The 21,524-nt window shown below is 32.8% G+C and overlaps 1 protein-coding gene across 2 annotated transcripts in view; it reads right to left on the bottom strand.

Annotated features, from left to right (window-relative positions):
* The window catches only part of Tpst (tyrosylprotein sulfotransferase), a 375,255-nt gene that overhangs the window by 297,378 nt on the left and 56,353 nt on the right, over positions 1-21,524 (bottom strand). Inside the window, exon 1 of one of the 2 annotated variants that reach the window (XM_083078156.1) lies at positions 2,867-2,884. The exons of the other annotated variant lie outside the window; for it this stretch is intronic. The gene's annotated coding sequence lies outside the window, so the exon portion shown is untranslated. Of the gene's footprint in view, positions 1-2,866; positions 2,885-21,524 lie in introns of those variants that run through there. 2 annotated transcript variants of the gene reach the window in all.

The following is a 21,524-nucleotide window of genomic DNA, read 5'->3' as shown; positions in this document are numbered from 1 at the left end:
TTGCTTCGCACAAGAAGTGTGCGACTTTAATTATAAAACTAATTATGTTTATGCTTTTGAAATTGTTAATTCATTTATTAATTAATATTTATTTAAGTACATGTATCATGATAATTTTTTTTCCTAAAGAATTTCGATTTACCATAAAAAAATCATACCTTTCGTTATTGCCATCTTGTCTTATTTCAAGAAGCTGGAAAAAGTAGAAGGGATGGATATCCCGAGGCGATGATAAGATACCATCTGTCACAACCGAGGGACCCATGTCCACGTCGATGACTTTTCAAGCATTTGAACGTTTCAATTCCACCTATCCGTATGTAACGGAGCGAGATCGTGGATGCTGCTAGACGCCTTGGAAGCTCTCAATTTCGACGAAACTCTAACAGTAAGCATCCGGGAAAACGTAACCGGTCTACCGGACATCGGACTGCTGTTCGTCAACGGTTTCAAGGAAATCTGATTAAACCGTCTCTGATGAATCTGAATACTCGAGTGCCGTCAGAAGCATGGAGGAAATACGACAACCGCGATCGCATAATATTACTGGCTAGCGATATTAACGTTAAGTCCAAGATCGTGCCGAATTGCTTCGATAATCTGGAGGACGTCGAGATAGTAATCACCAGTATTAGGACGATGATAAGCGTCGGACAGAGACGATGTGAACATTCGCTTCGAGATTGTCGAGCGATATTCACCCCGAATCTGGAAATCATGAATACAATCCCATGCATTTATTGGAAGAGCGTAGTAAGAATGAGAAGATCCTTTATCACATCTCCGATATTTGCGAAAAGAAACCGACGAAGGTAACGAGTCCGACGACTTGTCAATTTAAAAAAAATTGAAGCTGTATGTTGCTGAAAGACTAGAATATTTACGAAGGAAGCTTATGACGCTAACGTTTACATAACGTTAGGCAAGTTATTGAAAAATAATAAATAAAAAAGAAAATAGAAATAAAAAATAAATTTTGTAAAATAGTACATCTAAAATTTAAAAAGCCTGTTGCATAAAAGTCCAGAATTGTAAAATAATAAATAGAATATTGTTGCAATTACAAAAAACAGATCTTTTTATATTTTATAGAAATATACATATGAATTTGACGTAAATAAAAGATTTTTATGTGAAAAATTGTTTTTATAAAATAATGGAAAAAAACGAAACCGAGTAATTTTTTTCAACTCTTCGAAAAACAAAATTGACAAAATTCACACTGTTTTGCAAAATGTCCAGTACATATGTAAAACTTTATATATTCTGAAAGAAGTATTTGCATCGATGAATCGTTGCTACTTTAGAAAGGGCGTTTGTCTTGGAAACAATATATACCTTCAAAAAGAAGTCGTTTCGGGATGAAATTCTTTGTATTATGCGAAAATAAAACTGGCTACATATCCAATTGCGTATAAACTGGAAAAAGTATAGATTACGGTTCACATTATCCAGAATGCAAGTCTTCAACCCGCAATTTGTCCTTCAATTGTGTCGTCATATTTTAAACCGCTTATTCCGATTAAATTTAGATAATTGGTACACTAATATAGAACTTGTAAAACAGATGTTATTGGTACAATGCGGAAAAATAGGCGTGGTATTCCTTCAGATGTAAGAATAAAAGCCTCTCTAAAGAAAGGGGAACATATTGCACGATATAAAAACAATGTGATGTTATTGAAGTGACAAGATAAAAAAGATGTATTGGTGTTTAGTACAATATATGACGATAATATGGTGGAAATAGAGAAACGAGGTGTTGAAAAAACAAAACGTGAAGTGGTCCTTGACTATGATAAGAACATGGATGGAGTCGATAATAGTGATGGGATAATTGTAACATATTCAATAGCAAGAAAGAGGCTAAAAAAATATTATTAAGAAGATATTTCTTCATCTTCTAGACATTACATGATTTGCCTGAATTCCTATTTGTTACGTAAAAAAACAATGGAACATTAAATAGGAGGAATTTCTTGCTCCAATGTATTCAAAAAACTATAGAGCGATATGCAATTCAATATGAAAATTCGATAAATATTTCGACAGTTGGTCGGCCAGTTACATTTCCCAAGCCTACACGTCTTATCGGAAAACATTTTCCAGATTTTATACTCAGTACTTTATCAAAAACTACTCCTACGCAAAGATGACTCAATTGTTTCAAAGACGAATTTCGAAACAAGATATTGGTGCCATGTGAAATACCACTATGTGTTGCACCCTGTTTTCAAAAATATCATATTTTAAGAACAGAATAAATTTATTTCTCTTTCTGTTTTTTGTCCTTACATGTATGAATTTTTTCTGTTTTATTTAAATTTTTAAAACTGTAAAATAGCATTTCTTATATTAATGAATATATTAAATATAATTATATTAAATAAAATTATATTAAATAAAATTATTGATTTTTTAAATAATCTAACTCGTAGTATTTGCCATTTTGTTATAATTAATTCAAATTTACAGCTGTATTCATACACTGTGTTTGACGAACATACTCGTCATCGCTTGATTTTAATTACGCAAGCAAGTATACATTTTTAAAATTCCATCGTTAAAGGATTGACAACGATTCGCTTGTCCACGTCATTGCTGATGAATGAAAAATCGGAAAATCAAAGATGAAACGTCACTGATGAACAGTGATTTTTAAAACTTTTCTGACTATCAAATCGTTACGTACTCGGAAAAACGGAAAAATTGAAAATATTTTTCTACGATTGGAAAAATAAAAAAAATCAAGTAATTTTTTTATGTCAAATTTTGCGATTAATGCTTAATATTTGATTACGAAAATATCTTGTCTCTATAATTATGCTAAAATATTAATAATAAAAATAATTATTGAAAAACTTACTTCTCGCGAAGGTGTTTCAGATAATACGATGATGTACGGAGCGTCTCATTAGATTTGCTGCTCGCTCGAGTCTTACGGCACGAATGATGAAAGGTCGCGATGATTCATTGTAAGCAATAGTTCACTATACCTCGTGTAAAGATCGCATACATATATAACTATTATGTAACAATTCATTCGTTGCCATTACATTATGTTTATTATATGTTATATAGCGTATTATAAACTAAAATACACAGAAATTTTGAATATTATATTTTCCAAATAGCTATCTTTTTTTAATTTTAATTTATTCTATCTATTCACTTGTATTTTATTGATAAAAATGTCGTAAAATGCCGCTCTACGTTGATAACATAGATAATAATTTTGTAAATACGAGTGGAAAATGAATCGCAGTTTCATCTGATAAATCTGATTTTCTTATTTCTCTCTGAACGATTTCTGGAATATGTCGTATGTGTCGAAAATGTTATGTAAAATATCGTAATAATTATTGTATTATAATGATTAGTGCGCATGATCAAATTATCTATCGCGAATTAATCAATTTCACGAATAAATGATTCAAGTATTATAGAAAAATAGGAAAAAATAAATCAAAGAAGAAAGTCTATGGAAATATCAAGGATGAACAAAATCATCTAATGTCCTTTTAATAATAGATTCTTTAATCAATTTGGAGTTGATTTTTCCTAGTGAAAATACCGAGGAATCGATAATTTGCGCGAGTTACAAGCGAAAAAGTTGAAAGGAAGTTCTCAAAGCAAACTAAACTAAAATTAAAAGATTAATAAAACTACGCTTGTGTTTAATTTCAGGCAAAGTTTACCTTAATAGAATTTTAATTCGAAGCTTAGTTACTCTTCAAGTTATTTGAAGATATATATAATGCAAAAAATAATGCGCTCTCTCGACAATTTTGCTGAGGGAGATCATTTTGACCATGAGAATTTGAAAATCAAGAGCACAAAAGTTACTGCGAGAAATCGATCAAAAATGTACATCTTATATGTTTGAAAAATTTCGTACAATTTTGCAGGATTTATTAGTGGATCAATTTCGAACATCATTACCTGGAAAGCTTATAAATTAATTATTGTTAAAGTGAAACAGGCGAAAGTAATTCCAGCTTCGTAGAGGCGCACGTGCACTCACAGAAAAAATTTCTAAATTTAATGCTATTACACTTCAATCTATCATAAAATAGGATCGATATAGCGCCAATTATATTTTTTATTAAAAAAAGAATATTTTAATCTTAAATAGAAAATTCTTAAATCTAGAATAAAATGATCCTGATACTATCTACAAAAGACGACAGACGCATATCGATTTCACGCAACTACTGCGAAAAAATTGTATTCTTAACTTAAGAATATGCTACTTATCTTTAGAATATATACCACTAAAATAGGTGCTAAGAGGATACTCTTAAGTTAAGAAGATTTTCTAAAGAGATATTCTTAATACACACAGAAAAAAATTTTTTTGGATTTAATAAATTTTGCTGAAGTCAAATAAATTTAATTATTGGTCTAAAAGTTTTTTCCGCCTAATTTGAAATAATCTGTTTAATATTCTGAATCCCAACAAGGAATCCAGATTATTAAATAAATTATTTTAAATTCAACTTGAAATTAAACTGATAAACAGTGATGTCAGAAAGAGGATGCGGTTCAAATGCACACAGAGAACCTGTGTGTGAGCAGCGTCCTCTCTTCCGCATCACTGCTAAGGGAGAAATATATACAGATCTTATGTTATAAATATATTTAGATCTTATGTTAATACAAGTCCTTTATATACATTTCATGGTAAATATTGAGTACGAGAAAAATTAAGAGTGGTGTCACCGCATAGCGGCAAATGAAGAAACATGTCGCGCACACGAAAATCGAGTTGCGGCGTAGAAGTCGCAAATTAAGAATATATTCTTATTTATTAAATGGCGCTAATATCAAATTATTCTAAGTGCAAGAATATATAGCTTAGATTTCTTTATATTATTCTTGTTTCCAGATTATAAAGACAATCTTATTTAATTCGAGAGAGAAGAATAAGAATTATTGTTTTAGTTTTAAAATTGTTTCATTTTTATACTACATAAGATTGTGACCGGATTAAATGTGTCAAGAATATTTTTTGTCTTGTTATCAGAAATCCTTTCTAAGGGTGTGAGATGCGGCTTTGGTTTCGGTTCGAAGATATTTCACGTGTTTGGTGTATTCGCGTATAACCAAATTAACGTGGCTGTTTGCATCCTCGGGGGAAATTACCCTCGCAGCGGTGCGATAAACTTCGTGCCAGACGCTAATTATTACCCGGAAAGGCAATCTATCCGCTCGTGTAAAAATCCTATCGATATCTCGAAACAAAATCGTCCGCAACTTATTGTTGGCGAAAAAAAATATGATCCATAAGAGAGACGTATAATGATAGGCCAAATTCACCGGAGAAATGTCAAGTAGCGAGCTTGTTTCGGTTTCGTTGATATTTAACCGCATTCTTATTAATTAAATATTACCTGTTCAATAGGAATGTACGTAATTTATGTGAATAAATAATTTCTGTATTTAATAAATTCTCAATTTACATTCGATATGATGTTTGCCAGATGTTTACGCGAGTGAAAAATCTGACACCGACAAGTTTTCCACTTGTGTACCTAGAGTTTTTATCTTGGTTTTTATAAAGTTTCGTGAATGATAAAGTCTGAAATTCTTGGGAAATCGGGAATTTTCAAACTTTCCGAATAATCGTATCATCGTATAACGAAGTCTGTCAAACGTTTGCGCGCGCAACAACGAATATATGTCAGGGGTCATATAGGAAAGCATCGCAAAATGAACGAGAGGCGATAACGAAAATAATTTATTCAAAATATCCAAAGCTGTATTTCGATGGTCAGTGGAGATATATATGTATATATATACATATACACAATGCTAGTTTACAGCAACGTATTTCTTAAAAGACACGCGGCTATGCACCAATGGTCAGCGTCCATTCCCCGCGAGAAATACAGACTAAATTGTTGAATAATACCCGACGACGAGCCGTTATCGGAAAGCGATAACAACGATGCGCTATATAACGGATAATCTTATAAACCTCAGATGTGGTTCGCGACGCGCAAAACCCGTAGTTTTTTTTTTTACTTTTATTTCGCCAATTAATTTGGTTTCTCTCTCCCTGTGCGCGTTTTCGAACTTGCTATTTGTATCTCGAAAATATAATTCCATTCCGAGTCTTTATGTGGAGCAACAATCAAATCAAATGGCGAAAAATCGAGCCGAGACAATCACGTTTCAAAATTCCAATTCGGAATATGTAGGATGAAGCAAAGAAAATAAATTTGTTCATCTGAAGTTTTTCTCAAAAATAATTATATGTTTTTTTATATTAATTGATTTCTTTCATTATTTTGTACATTAAAGTATCGAGATAATTGACAAATGAATATTTTATGAAATATTTCATAGTTTTTGTAAAATTATGTCAAATTAAAATATAAGATATCTCGTAAGCAATATTTAATTTTTAATAATCTTACTTTTATAACTTTTTACGTCGAATATTGCGAGGGATCGATTTATATAGAAAAATCGAGGGGTAAACCGCTGAGGGCATACAGATTGCGGTATACAGATTTGAGGCATTGCTAGACTTATTGGGCATTGTTTGGGAATTACTGGCGTTTATTGGGCATTAGTGGGCATTACTTGGGCATTACTTGGGCATTAGTGGGCATTGCTTGGGCATTACTGAGCATTGCTTGGACATTACTGGGCATTGCTTGGGCATTACTGGGCATTGCTTGGGCATTATTAGGTTTTATTGAAGTATTAATGCGTATTATGGACGTTATTAAAGTATTATTAAGTCTTTTTTTCCAAATAATAATTTTATGTCCCAATTACAACACTCAATAAAACGTGTTTTAAATTTTAGGTAAATTGTATTAATATCTTATGATGTTATCCGTTGAGTATTCCGGTCGGTAAACGCCGGTAAACGCTGTTCAGCGCTGCTATCACTACTATTGTTCTCGTTTTGTTACGTCATCATCGAAATTTGGATATACAGGGTGTTCAAAAAGTCCCGGACCGGTTGAATATTTTATAAACTATGCACTTTAGAAAGAAATGTTTCAGACAAAAGTTGTATGGCTTGAAGGGGGCCATAAGATGGAGTCATTGGTTTGACCTTGAAAAGTCGTTTGAAGGTCACGTGAAGGTCACCTTCAATTTCTTAAATGGAACCCCCTATTTTTTGTTACTTATTCTTGTAGCTTATCTCGAGAGCTTTCCAAAACACTATAATAAAGTATTTCTTCATTGAGTACTTTTCGAGTTATGAGGCTTGAAATAATTTCTTAATTTTACATAAACCATAAAATATCTAGTAAAATATTCATTTTTCGATTACCTTAATACTTTTACGTACAAAATAATGAGAGGAATCAATTGGTGTAAAGAAAACATAGTTATTTTTAAGAAAAAATATGTAATTGTTAATTGCAAATTACATATTTTTTCTTCGAAACAACTATATGTTTTCTTTACACCAATTGATTCCTCTCATTATTTTGTACGTAAAAGTATTAAGGTAAGATAATCGAAAAATGAATATTTTACTAGATATTTTATGGTTTATGTAAAATTAAGAAATTATTTCAAGCCTCATAACTCGAAAAGTACTCAATGAAGAAATACTTTATTATAGTGTTTTGGAACGCTCTCGAGATAAGCTACAAGAATAAGTAACAAAAAATAGGAGATTCCATTTAAGAAATTGAAGGTGACCTTCATGTGACCTTCAAACGACTTTTCAAGGTCAAACCAATGATGCCATCTTATGGCCCCCTTCAAGCCATACAACTTTTGTCTGAAACATTTCTTTCTAAAGTGCATAGTTTATGAAATATTCAACCGGTCCGGGACTTTTTGAACACCCTGTATATTAGATGATTTAAATAAAGTGTATTTATGTAAATCTATTAAGGTAAATATTAACTTATACAGTTTTACTATGACTGTGTTCAGCAGAAAAAGCAACTTATTTGCAACTGTTGTAAGATTCTTCAATACGATTAATTCTTGTCGAAATTCTTGGCCGTTCTTGCCCTTAGTTCTTATCGATCTAAATGAATAAATCAATAATATAAAAAATTTTATAACAGTTGCAAAGCTACTTTTTCTGCTGAACGCAGCGTATTAGTCTTACAAATGTGATATACGTAAGAAAAATCTACATAACCTCTATAATCTTTATTTATAACATTTAATCATCTTCATTATGTAAAAAAATATATATTTTATAGATGGCAGGCATAAATTCAGGGTCTGAGGTAGATAACATTCAGCAAAAATTACTCAATTCAGAAATTGATGTGTTTACTGAAGCTGAAAGCTCTTTAAATATAAAAATTCCTATATCTTTAAAAAACTTATTAATAGCTAATGGATTTAAGAATGAGATCATTATATCCAATATAAATGATTCGGATATTAAAGACATGGTGTCGTTTGCAAGAAATGATTTACATAAAATTATAGATAAAGAAGATCTACCAAAGTATTATGGCCTGTACTGGAAAAATCCTTCGCTATTTGAAATAGTGCCTGGATTTAAACGCATAATAACTCTTCTTTCTGAATATTATAAAAAAAAATTATCACATAAAGATACTGTAAGAAAGATGACAACTAATTGTAAGAATAAGAGAAGCCAAATATTACATCAGTTAAATTTAAATCAAGCAAATACTTCATCTTCTATAAATGAAGAGATAATAAATAATAATTCATCAACATCTGAAGAATCATCTAAATCCATAATTTTGGAAGAAAATATACGAATACAAAAAACAATTACTTCCTGGGCACAAGGCAAAGTAACCAAAGATGAATGGGAAACTTTAAGAGAACCATTTAATAATATAATTATAAGAACAAGTTTAGATGCAGATAAATTGACTTGTGTCATAACATGCTTTTGTGGTGCAAATTATAATGTATCTCAATTTTCTAAACGAGGTTCAAAATCAAAACGTTGGATTTATTCTAACTTTCAAATGCATTTACTTAAAAAACATATTCAAAACACAAATTCATCTGCAACTAAATTTGTTAATGAAAAGAGTCGTATTACTCATGATGTATCAAAAGCATCGGAGTTTTCAAACACGAAAATAGGTCACAATATTGAGTTTGCAAATACAGGAAATATAGAAAAGGCTAGTCAAAATGTAAATAATGAGGAAGATACAGTAGAAGTTATGAATGTAGTGGAAGTCATAGGTCAAGCAGAAATTACTTTTGATACAGTAAATGTAATAGATATAGTAGAAGATATAGTAGAAGAAAATTGATATATAGACTCGCAAAAAATTAATGAAGAGTATGATAATGACTGCTCCATTTCCAATTCTAGTTATGTTGTTGATCCCAATATTGATTCTAGTACTCATACTTACCCTACTTTTAAGGTAAATGTTAGTCAATGTGATAAATGGAAAAGTATGAAATATCAAAGATCTGAAAGATTAAAGAGAGCTCGAGAAAAATTAAGTCCTAATCAAAATTTAATAACAGATTATTTTATTTTGGCTGAAAAAATTTCCAAAAATTATATGTCATAACTCTGAAGTAACGAAAAATCTTTTCGTCGAAGATGTGGACATTTGTGCTTCTAGCTCAATTTTACTTGATGATTCTGATTTCAAATTAGAGAGTTTAGAATTAAAAGATTTTTCAAAACGAATATCACGGAAATCGATAACGGAAAACTCGCCTTTCGTAGAAATTAAAGTAAATGACAAAATAATGATTGTTAAAAAATCTTCTTATTATTGGCTTCTTGATGAATGTAAAGGTAAAATAAGTACGGATAGATTACGAAGATTTATCACACTTAATAACACAAATAAAAGGAAAAACTGTACAAAGGTGCAACTTAAAAAGAAGCAAAAATATCTTCAAATTTCCAATTCTTTTAAAGAAGATCAAATGTGTAATGAGGAATGTTTCCTTGAAAATGATCCTAATACGAAAGTACCTGAAATATTATTAGAAAAATATTATGCTGTTTTTTACGATGACAACTATTATATTGGCCGAGTTGTTGAGCAGTGTAAAAATCAACTTAAAATGAAATTTTTAAAATCTGAACTTGATTGTTTCATTTGGCCACGCGATGAAGATGTGACGTTTGTTGAAACGAAGTATATTTTCCACGGCCCAATTGAATTAATCGGAACCGGACCTTTTATATTAAAACATTTTGATTTATAAGTTATAAATAAAAAGTATAAACTAAGAAGACGTAATAAACTTTAGATATTTATTATGGCTCTTAGGCTTTCATTTTAATCCAAAGAAAGAAAACATTGCGGATTTTCTTGCTTTTGATGTTATCATTCGGGAGTTCCATAGCGAGAAGCCTTAAGATAAGAAAATAAATATTTATATGTGTTTTATTTGCGTTATATTTGCAAACTCTATGTATATTTTATTTTATTTATATATTAAAGAAGTTATTTTTTTTTAAATTATTATAATGAAATAAAGGTCCGTTAGATAAAATCAATAAAAAATTAGTTAAAAGGCTACAAGGACCAACGCAATGGTGGAAATATGCAAAAAATAATAAAACGGTTATAAAATAACCATATGAAAATGTTTATTTAATTTGAACATGACAAACGCCGCGTTTCAATCCAATTCGGATCCTTTTCAATGTCGACTAACAAAGTGAATAATAAACATTAAGATAAAATTAAAATTAACGGTCATAGGAGAAATGTAAATAAGTTTCGGAACAACGCAAAGTCAAAAAATCGGAAGCAAATATATGTACAATAACGGAAAATTTAAACCGTCAATCACAATTCAACTTCTTTATACAAAAACTTTTTGCGTGGTTCTATTAGGCGGTTGTTACAGATTGAAATTTATGACGCGTTCAGATTGTTACGATTTCTACAACATAATGTACTGCGATGCTCTAAGATTCTGTTTAGACGGGTCCCGGTTCGTATTCTTAATGAATTTATCAGGAGACAACGTTCCTCTCTTAATCATTTTAATATCGTGGAAAATAAGAGAATCAATAACAAACTAAAATGGATCGCTAAAAAACAGCCGGATTTCCTTCGTCCTAACGTACCTCTTATCAAATATTTTTGTTCCGTCCCCCCCCATCCTCCCATGAATCCTTACAAGCGAAAGTTGAGATCTTTTACAGGTTCTTGCCCTCATGAACAGCACCCCCTTCCCACATTTTCCTTTTCACCCACTCCTCAACCTCCCTCTCATACTCCTTTTAATGTACATATTAATCCCAAGAATTTTCACATGAAAGATAATTTATCCCTTATTAATTCGGTTAATAACAATTGGTTTGTAAATTTGTCTAAGACCGATATTCCTCAGGAAGTTCAATCCCTCTTACAATTGGGAGAGAAATTTTGTTTGCGTTCCCTTCCTAATTCGCAACATTTTGTATTCGATTTCATTAAAAATATTGAACATAATATCTCCAGTTTGGATCAGGAAACGGCTAACAATATTAGATGTTTGTCAGTCCAGACTCTTAATAAATGTCTATTATCTCCTCCTCATTTTTCAGATTTGGACTCTCGTTTGCTATCCTTAACTAAAATTACAAAAAAATTCCTTTCTGACCATCCTGACATCATTGTCACAAAAGCTGATAAGGGGAATGTAACTGTTTCTCTTGATAAGACCGAATATTTTGACAAGATGCATGACCTTCTATCAGACCGGAACACGTACATGGTAGTAAACCGCGACCCGACGAATAGAGTCATCTCCCAGTTGAGCGAGTTGTTACAGCGTTGGCGTAAAAATGAGTACATCTCTAACGGTACTTATAGAGCGCTATTAAGTACTGATGGGATCTTACCACGTGCCTACGGACTGCCAAAGATCCATAAGAAAAATTGCCCGTTACGTATCATCATCTCTTGTATTAATAGCCCTCTTTATTCGCTAGCGTCTTTCCTCCACAACATGTTAGACAAAGATTTACCTAATCCGAATAGCCATATTGCGAATAGCTTTGAATTGATTAAAAGACTTAACAATGTGTTCTTAGATGATTGGTACGATTTGGTCTCATTGGATGTGGAGAGTCTTTTTACTAATGTTCCATTAGATTTGGTTATTGGAGGAATTGCTAAAAGATGGCATCTAATTAAAAACAACATCAACATTCCTTATAAGGAATTTTTGATTTCTTTAAATCTTATTATGGACTCCACCTACTTCCAATTTGACAATGTCATATATAAACAGATTTTTGGCACTCCCATGGGATCTCCTCTCTCCCCGATCTTAGCGAATATTATTATGTCTGATTTGGAAGACAGAGCAATTTCGTCTCTTCCTGTTTCCCTTCCCTTTTATGTTCGCTACGTTGATGATATTGTTCTTGCTGCTCCTAAACAATACATCCAACATATTTTCCAGGTTTTTAATTCGCTTCACAATAGACTACGGTTTACCATTGAATATTCAAACAACAACAGTATAAATTTCCTGGACACAACTATCATAATCAACAATAACTATATTGAATTTAATTGGTATAGGAAACCGACTTTTTCAGGAAGATTTCTATCATTTTTCTCACACCATCCTCTGTCACATAAAAAAGGAGTTATCATTGGATTGACTGATAGAATTTTTAAACTGTCACATCCACGGTTTCATAATGAGAATTTTTCTTTTATTATTTCGACTTTATTAGGCAATGGTTATCCTATTAAATTTATTTTTCACACTATTTCTCAAAGATTAAAGTTTTTAATCTCTGACGTGAACAATAACGAAACTGCTCTCACTCAATCCTCCTCCTCTCTTATTCCTTTCTTCACCATTCCTTTTTCCTCAAGTTTTCCAAGAGGTTTTGTTTCCAACATCAAGAGTTATGCGAACAGAAGATTGGCATATACAGTCAATAACAAATTAAAATCCCTTAGACTGTACAAGGATCCGGTATCTAAATTCCACCACGTGAATGCCATTTATAAAATTAGTTGTTTAGACTGTGATGCTTCATATGTGGGGCAAACTAAAAGGAAGTTACTGACCAGAATTAAAGAACATCGTTCTGATATCAATAAATCTTCTGGTTCTCTCTCAGTTGTGTCTCTTCATAGATTGAACGGACATGAGTTTGATTGGGAGAATGTTTCCATTTTGGAGGAGGAACCTAGATATAAAAAGAGGCTAATTGCTGAGATGTTACATATCTCTGATCAGAACCATGGCCTTAACATTCAGAGCGATACCGAATTCTTGGATAAGATGTATTTGCCCATTATAAAAAAATGTTCGCATTGATTATTTGAAATTTTTCCTTCGTTCTGTCTTCTTTCCTTCTGTGACGTTTTGTTCCTCTCCTTCCTTTCCCTTCTCTCTCTCTCTCCCCCCCCCCTCTTTTTGATGTTTCGCGTTCTGTGCTATATGTGATCCCCATGTGCCTCAGTTCGGCTCTGTTGATTGGAACGTTAAGTTGTGCTTAACTTGCTCTCCCTTTGTGTTCGATTTTTTGATTTGAGATCACTTTCAAATTTAGAGACCGGTATGTGATTTTATTATATTAACTTTACTCTTGCTTTATATGAAGGATTCTCTTAAGTAGTTTCCGGATTGTTTGTTAAATTATTGCTCTGTCTTGTTTTTCTTTTTTAGAGTGTCAGATTTTTAAGCTTTTACTCGCACATATTTGGACCATCAAGTTTCCAACTGGTCATCGATTTATGCATCTTTGACTGTTTTTTTCTTTTGGAAATGGTCATGGACCTGTATGTGGGTTTTCCTTCCGGTTTTTTTGGAGAGGATCATCTCGTTTTTAACGGTATACTGATGGTATGCGGTACGAGCTTTCGGGTTTTTTGTGGCGATACGTTAATGCGATGCGTTCTTTCCTTTTTTGTGATTGACGGTTTAAATTTTCCGTTATTGTACATATATTTGCTTCCGATTTTTTGACTTTGCGTTGTTCCGAAACTTATTTACATTTCTCCTATGACCGTTAATTTTAATTTTATCTTAATGTTTATTATTCACTTTGTTAGTCGACATTGAAAAGGATCCGAATTGGATTGAAACGCGGCGTTTGTCATGTTCAAATTAAATAAACATTTTCATATGGTTATTTTATTGTAATAACCGTTTTATTATTTTTTGCATATTTCCACCACTGCGTTGGTCCTTGTAGCCTTTTAACTAATTTTTTATTTATTTTTTTTAGTTATACATAAGATATCATATAATAATATGTCACACAAATGTCATAAGAGTTTATGACATTTGTATAGCAATATAAAAAAAAATATATATATATATATAAGTTTTTGTGTTCTTGGCTTATTCGCAATATTTAATTACATTATAATAACATAAAACTACAATATAAAGCAAACAATGCATAAACTACGTCTTTTATATTATATTTAATAATTTCCTATTTTATTATCAAACAAACAGTTTAGGCATTACTTGGGCATTACTAGGTATTGCTAGGCATTACTAGGCATTAATGAGCATTACTAGGCATTGCTTGGGCATTGGTGGGCATTACTAGGCATTAGTAAAAAATTTAGCAGTAATGCCCAGGAATTGGGCATTAGTAGGCATTAGTGTACATAATTTTGATCAGCGGTTTACCCCTCGAGAAAAATTAGCTTGGCTGCATTAAAAAAAATGAAGGTAATCTCAGAGGCGTTTCCACTTACGGAAAAAATATTACTATCATGTTATGGTTCTCTAGATATCGTGTAACTTTCATAATTACAATTTTTCATCTTTAAAAATAGCACAAGTATTCCAGGTGGATAAAGTTATCGCCACATTCTGTATATGTGTGATAAATAAAAAAAGAACAATGGCAAAAAAAATTGATCCGTAAGACGACTGTGTAAATTTATATAGTAATATATATGTAAATATGTATAACAATATGAAGGAATGATAACGAAAAGATGAAGACCAAGAGGCATACGAGAATTTCACGTCCCAAGTGTGCATGCATGGATCAATAATATCTCCTTCTGCTAGAATGCAACCCTGTCAGATCGATCGGTTGGAAGAGAGAAATGGAATCGCACAAATTATTTCCCCGACCACGTAACGCCGGGATTGGATGCTAATGTATTTGGGCTTCTTATTAGGAGCTGCGAGATTCAATTAACGTGAGTTTACCGTCGTATCCGTTCGAGCGATGCCAGGAAGGAAGGAGAGAGAGAGAGAGAAAATGGCCAGAAAAACGATATTACATATTTATTCGCGCGTATAAAGAACAATTTCGCACATCACTTGAATTCTCATCGAGGCATAAATCTCGGTGTTGAATTTTTCTTTCCTTTTTTCCTCTTTACCAGAAATATGTATTTTTATCATATTTTTAATTTTCGATTCGAAAAAATCGCAAATTCATACCGTAGCGATATGGATCGAAATGTGAAAAAGCGGGCGTTGTTTTGCGCGAAATCGTTCCGCGTTTAACAATCGTCGTGTCGCGCGTTCGAACGATTGTGCCTGATAAATGGAATTTTTAACGCTCTTATCGCGCGCCATTTGTCGATTATTAATTTCGAGCCGCCGCTGGCGATGTAACTAAATTAATTACGCGAGTACCTGTTTCGTGCGATTACAATGTTTCGCGCGTGCGCGCTTCGTCCCGTTAAAACACGCTCCGAAATGAGAAACGAGAACCGACACGGCGCAAAGTTACGCGGGACTTGGCGCTTCCCCGGGTCGTGTTTGCATTATAATAGGGGGGTAAATATGCATCTGCGAACCGGGAATTGAAACTGTTATAATATCTCCATAAATTGGCGTAATATGTTTTTTTTCTCCAAAAATGGAAACGCGCGATGATATCGGATTGTGTATCTCTCTCTGTGTGAGCCTCGATAAATTGAGTAACAACAGGTTCAGAGGATCTCCTCTGCGAATATTGCAGGTTTACTGCGTATGAAATATAGCGATTTACAAGCATCGCTCCTGAACTTTCATAAAAATAAACGTTCTTTCCATAATCAAGCACCATATATAATTAACATGATCTTTTTATGAAAATATTTTGCAGTTTTCTGCGAAATACTTGCGATTATTTTATTAAAGCAGGAAATATTTCAACTATACAGAGTGTCATTAAAGTGAGCATGACTTTAAAAAATTAAGGTAGATTGGCTCAAAATTAGAAGAAAAGTCTTGTACAGTTATGCAATATTCGCAATATTCGCAATAATTAACGAGAAATAAATTAAAGAAAATCGGCCAATGTGCGTGGCTAGAAGTGCGTGGCGGTGAAGGGGGTCTCATTGTAACATAATGGCGGCGCGCAGCGAAGCAGTGATTGGAGAAGGGAAGAGCCTTCGCCGCGCGCCTACACACTCATCGCTCCTCCCCGATTTTTTAAATTTATTTCTCGTTAATTATTGCGAATATTGCATAACTGTACAAGACTTTTCTTCTAATTTTGAGCCAATCTACCTTAATTTTTTAAAGTCATGCTCACTTTCATGATACCCTGTATAGATGAAATTTTTTAATTTTTTATTTCAATTTTAATTTTCATTTTCATTTTAATTTATTTTCTTATTTTAATTTTAATTTTCATTTTAATTTATTTTCTTATTTTAATTTTAATTTTTCAATCTTCTACATTTTATCCAAGTGAAATTACTTCTTGTTGGTTTTTTACTCCCAGAAATACGTAGAAAACGCCTCTTTCTCACATCTAATATAATTATACATTATTGCCTCGAAAATTAGCTAGTGAGAATATCGTGTTGTTTTAAAAACGATATTTTTACATTCAATTTTTCATATTCCATGCAATCAAACATCAAAATACTTTTAATGAAACAAATTAATAAATAAAATAAATAAAAATAAATACATAAATAGGAGAGAACCTAGTAGCTGACGAAATCGTGAATATAAAAATTCGTCTCACGCAGTACACGCAGTGTGTTTCAATGTAAGTTTCGTAACTTTAGTCTTTCAATTTGAATTGGTGCGACCCGTCACGTCTCGCGTCACGAATTTTCCAACGAGTTCATCCTGTAATTTCGTTACTACGTCTACTTCGTCTAACGAAAAAGTTGCTCTTAAAGTTACAGCTTTACAGCGTGAAATTGCGCCATCGTCGTTGTTTCCGCTGCAAGGGCGGAAAGGGGAGAGGGGGAAAAAAAGAATAAAGACAGAGAGAGAAAAAAGAGAAAAACTCGCATCTTGTTGCCCCTTTGCTTCCTTTGCCACACGTGTCAACGACTGAGCGCGGTTGTCGATAATCCTTCTCTAGGCCCTTTGAGACACGATTCCGGACCGTTTTTATCAGAGCACGTCGCACGAAAGTCCGACAATTCAATTTGCGGTCGCCGCGATTTCCGTCCTCCGTGAACCCTACCACCTCTACCCTACCCTACGTCGTTGTGGGTTATGTACGAGGACGTATGCGTCGTTAATAATGCTCCCGCGCGTCTGATTTTATATCGTACATGTTAATCAACAATCTCGTTACGAATTCAGTTCCCCTCGGTGCGGGCTCCTTCCTCGCACATAGCAGTCGATAATAATCCTACGTGAGAATTCATAAAGATTTGCAGTGCATACATTTTAATGCAATTAGTACACACAATCAAAATCTATCTAATGGAATTAAAATTTATACGATTTATTTTACAGCTACGCCGAAGAGAAACAAAGGCGGATGAAACGCACGCGCATTTCCAGGAAATTCGAGGGAAGATACGGTTGACAAAGGCTGGATTAAAGCGAGAAAATGCGACGAGCACTCGCGGCGCATCGCGATTCGAAACGTCGAGACAATGCCAGGAGCATAAGACCGGGAGGAAGGAGTCAGGTGAGAAGGAGAAGAGGATCCCCCGCTCCTTTCCTCACCTCCCACCATCCACGCGATATCTCTAAATAGCTTCCTTCCGCGTTAGCTTTGCTCGCGAATTTAACTTTTCGCTCTCGCGTAGTTACGGGAGAGGAATACTCCGCTTCTCCGATGCTCGGAAGGCGCGCGAATATTCCCGGATCTCCCGCAATTTTCCAGAAGAATGCCCCATTCCACCCCCGTCCACCCCTCACTAGCCGATGCGAATCGGATTTCGTACCGTATATCGAGGGATTCCCCTCGGAAACTTATTCGCGAGCGTATTGCCGGGAACGGATTGATAGCCGGGATCTTTGCCGTATTTCTCGAGTCTTGCGCGACAATTGGCGCAAGGATATACAATTCTTTTCTCATTTTCTGCGGCATCGCGTTCCCTCCTCTCTTCTCCTTCATTCTTTTATCGCTCCAAAATTGAGGCGGCTTAACGTTTCAAGATTTGCTTTAAAAAAAGCATATCTATATATCTTTCTTTTTTTAAAAGTTAATCGTCTTAATTTTGAAATAACAAAAGAAAAATATAAAAAGAACATTGCAGAAAACTTTGTACAGGATATGCATTCTGTCGAGAAATGATCCAGTGGGCGGATAAAATATGTTGATGTTATACTTTAATGTTGGCTAGATTATACAGAACATTTCATGGTAAGCATTGTGTCGGAGATAATAGAGCTTTCTTTTTTCATCTCTTTACGTTCATCTCGTTAAATTTAGTAATAAAAGTCGTTTTTAATCACTCGAAAGCCATTATGTTGCTTTTTAAATAAAACTATATGCTAACTTTTTTTACTTACATATTGTAAATTTTTAATGTTCGTGTTTTATGTTTCATATATGTTGGATGCAACTCGGTGATGAATAATAGCGAAATCTCTCTTTCATTAGTAAATTAAATAAATATTTTTTGGGGGGCGTAACGTTGAGAAAATTAATAACAAAGTGGGTGCTTTTTTAGATAGATAGTAAATATTGACAAAGATTGCTCTCAACGTGAAGTAAAATTAATGTTGTTTTAAATGTGTAGAAGAATCAAAGTTAGAAGAAACAAAATTCGCGAGATGTAACTAATGAGTACTTATTATTATTACCGAATGATATTAATAATTAATAATGATTATTGATTATCATACGTAATCGAAAGTAGCTTCTTTCTAAAAAGCAAATTAAAAAAAGACATTAATAACAATAAAAATAAAATATGTTCCAAATATGTTTTACGTTCTGAAAAGAGGATTCGCGTCATCATTATCGTTTACAATTGTGTAAATATATAAATTGATAATTTCTTTCATAGTATATAAAAAATATAATACATATAGTAAATATATTAAAGGTAAAAATTAAATTAAATTAAAAATGAATAAAAAAAATCAATAAGCCTCTGAATATGATACATAAATTCAATTCAAATATTACGAGTTAATAAGAGCTACATGCCAGATGAACCGATGGTCATCTGTCACTTTCACAGAAAATTAATTTTTTTATGAAACTGATTAGTGTGCCGAGTTTTTTTTTGGTACCAAATAAATGTATGAATTTCAATTCGAGATTCTTAGTTTTAATATATATATATATATATATATATATATATATATATATATATATATATATATATACAGGGTGACCCATTTTAACTTAGGCAGCCAAATAACTCGAAAAATAAGCAAGATAGAGAAAAATGTTTTAGACAAAAGTTGTATGGTTTCGAGGGGGCCATAAGATGGTATCATTGGTTTGACCTTGAAGAGTCATTTGAAGGTCACGTGAAGGTCACTTCAATTTTTTTAAATGGAACATCCTATATATTTTTGTACATTCTTGTAGCTCATCTCGAGAGCTTTCCAAAACACTATAATTAAGTACATTTTCGTTAAGTACTTTTTGAGTTATGAGGCTTGAAATAATTTCTTAATTTTACATAAACCGTAAAATATCTTGTAAAATATTCATTTTTCGATTACCTTACCTTAATAGTTTTATGTACAAAATAATGAGAGGAATCAATTGGTGTAAAGAAAACACATAGTTGTTTCGAAGAAAAAATATGGAATTGTTAATTGCAAATTACATATTTTTTCTTCGAAACAACTATGTGTTTTCTTTACACCAATTGATTCCTCTCATTATTTTGTACATAAAACTATTAAGGTAAGGTAATCGAAAAATGAATATTTTACAAGATATTTTACGGTTTATGTAAAATTAAGAAATTACTTCAAGCCTCATAACTCAAAAAGTACTTAACGAAAATGTACTTAATTATAGTGTTTTGGAAAGCTCTCGAGATGAGCTACAAGAATGTACAAAAATATATAGGATGTTCCATTTAAAAAAATTGAAGTGACCTTCACGTGACCTTCAAATGACTCTTCAAGGTCAAACCAATGATACCATCTTATGGCCCCCTCGAAACCATACAACTTTTGTCTAAAACATTTTTCTCTATCTTGCTTATTTTTCGAGTTATTTGGCTGCCTAAGTTAAAATGGGTCACCCTGTATATATAAAATATGATATTTTAATACCCAAATATAAATTCTCTAAAAAAACGGTATAAATTGCGTATACAAAACACGAAAAGTGTGTGGTACGATCGGTGGAGCAATTTACAATAGCGGTTATCCGAATGAATTTTTGCGCATACATATTTCACTGTTATCGTAAAAGCGCTGCGATCGACAAGATAAAATATCGAAGTACAGCGCGTTATCTTTCACGCCACCGTTAATGCACCGGCGACGTCTCGTAAATATTCCGGACGAAACTTTGCATCCCCACGCGTAAAATGGGAAATTATTATACGCGTACGGAAAATTTTTCTAAAAAGCGTTTTGCTTCCGAGAAAAGGAAGGTATTGGTATTTGATGCTGATCGTCGCGATATAAACTTCACCCCCGAGATAACATCCTTATCGAATTAAAAAATTTTCGTCCTTGCGACATTTTTTACAAATATTTCGCATTCGCAATAAATTTAATTCGTGTTTCATGCGAGATAAGCGTCTTGGATAGCGGAAAGATAAAATTCTGCGATTCGGAGAGAGAATATTTCATATGTGTGTGAAGTTGGCATCTCAAGTCTCAGCATCTCACAAATAAACGTCAGATTTTGTTGCATCCAGCATAGTTCTACAGTTCCTGATAGGTTTTAACAATAGTTCCGTCGAATTAATTATAAATATTTAACTTTTAAAAAATGAGATGATAACTTCCGAAAACATCCAACAGCATCTCATCATATTTCAAATATCTGATCACAAAGCAGTAATATTCCGCAGAGTTCTATCGCCTACGCACATTCTGTCAATAGTTCTGACGATTAAACTTCGTAGAAAATAATTTGTCATCACAAAACATATTTACGCGTACAGGGGTGAGATGCTGGTCGTAAATCGACAGTTCCGGCGATTTTAATTGTTTTTTCTAGTAAATTGATACTTCCTCTTCACGGTAGAAAAGTGTTCTCGATGATACAGTTAATAATTAATTTTTTAAACAATTTAGAATCAACGATATGCCCGGCCTATACGTGTAGATATGAGATGCTATCCCTAAATCGGCAGTTCTAGCGATCTTAAATAATTTTTCTAGTAAATTAATATTCCCCCTTCACGCTTGAAAAGAGTTCTGGGCGATACAATTAGGATTTAATTCTTTTAAACAATTTAGAACCAACGAGATGCTCAGTCTATACGTATAGGTATGAGATGCTG

This window comes from Camponotus vicinus, unplaced genomic scaffold (assembly GCF_025532165.1).
Source record: "Camponotus vicinus isolate PSW18456_S1 unplaced genomic scaffold, iyCamVici1.0 SCAF_1, whole genome shotgun sequence".
Lineage (NCBI taxonomy): Eukaryota > Metazoa > Arthropoda > Insecta > Hymenoptera > Formicidae > Camponotus > Camponotus vicinus.
The sequence above is the reverse complement of the archived record's forward strand: the minus strand, read 5'-3'. Positions and strand labels throughout refer to the sequence as shown.